The sequence below is a fragment of the Eriocheir sinensis genome, chromosome 45 (assembly GCF_024679095.1).
Source record: "Eriocheir sinensis breed Jianghai 21 chromosome 45, ASM2467909v1, whole genome shotgun sequence".
Lineage (NCBI taxonomy): Eukaryota > Metazoa > Arthropoda > Malacostraca > Decapoda > Varunidae > Eriocheir > Eriocheir sinensis.
The window spans coordinates 6046369-6047364 of record NC_066553.1 but is presented as its reverse complement, the minus strand read 5'-3'; positions in this window follow the sequence as shown (position 1 = coordinate 6047364).

Genomic DNA, 996 nt, shown 5'->3' with positions numbered 1-996 from the left:
TTTTTTGTTTCTTTTTTACGTGATTCTTTACCCGTGGCACGATTTCGTAACAACGATATAATTATCATTCGGGAAGTATAAGCTTTTATGCATTTTACTTCCTCGAACTCCAATCTCTTATTTAACCCTTAGTGTGCGGTGCACGATAGTCTGTTTTAAAATAAATAAATAAATAAATAAATATATATATATATATATATATATATATATATATATATATATATATATATATATATATATATATATATATATATATTGATTTTTTTTGTAGAAAGCTTGGAAAAAAGTTCTGTATCAAATATTTTTATATATTTCTAATCTCGTGTATTTATCATTTTTTGGAGGCTTGCTGGATGACACAGTTCAGTCTGTTCATACATATGATGAGGATGTCGAGGTCACCAAAAGCTTCACATGCCTTGGTAGCGTAGTGCATAACAATGGCGGGTCTTACCAGGAAGTCACTAGACAGATTGGCCTGGCCCACGGTGTTATGGACTCGTTCAGTACGAGTATATGGCTTTGTCGATATAGGCGGACAAAAATTCGACTCTTAAGTCGCTTGTGCTCCGTCTTACTGTATGGCTGTGAGACATGGGCACTGAATAGTGACTTGGAGAGGCGTGTCGATGCCTTTAGTACCAAATGTCTTCACAGGATCACGGGGTATCGCTGGAATGACTACGTGTCGAACCAGCAACTACTCTGTGAAACTGGATTCAGGACTGTGTTATCATTATTCCGTGAACGCCAAATATGGGCATGTGGCACGCCTCCCTGACGTCGATCCTGCTCACTGGGTTTTTTCTATTTGAGACAACCCTGATGAAAGAGGAAGATGGCGTTTATGGTCGCCGACGGCACTTGACTGACACTCCGGTAAAGGCCAAGATAAAGGCATCACGCCAGCAAATGTCAAGCTGGAGAAGAATATTCACATCTTCAGTATAAAGTCATACATGAGCCAGCACCTCTGCGGCATTGCAAGACTTGCCA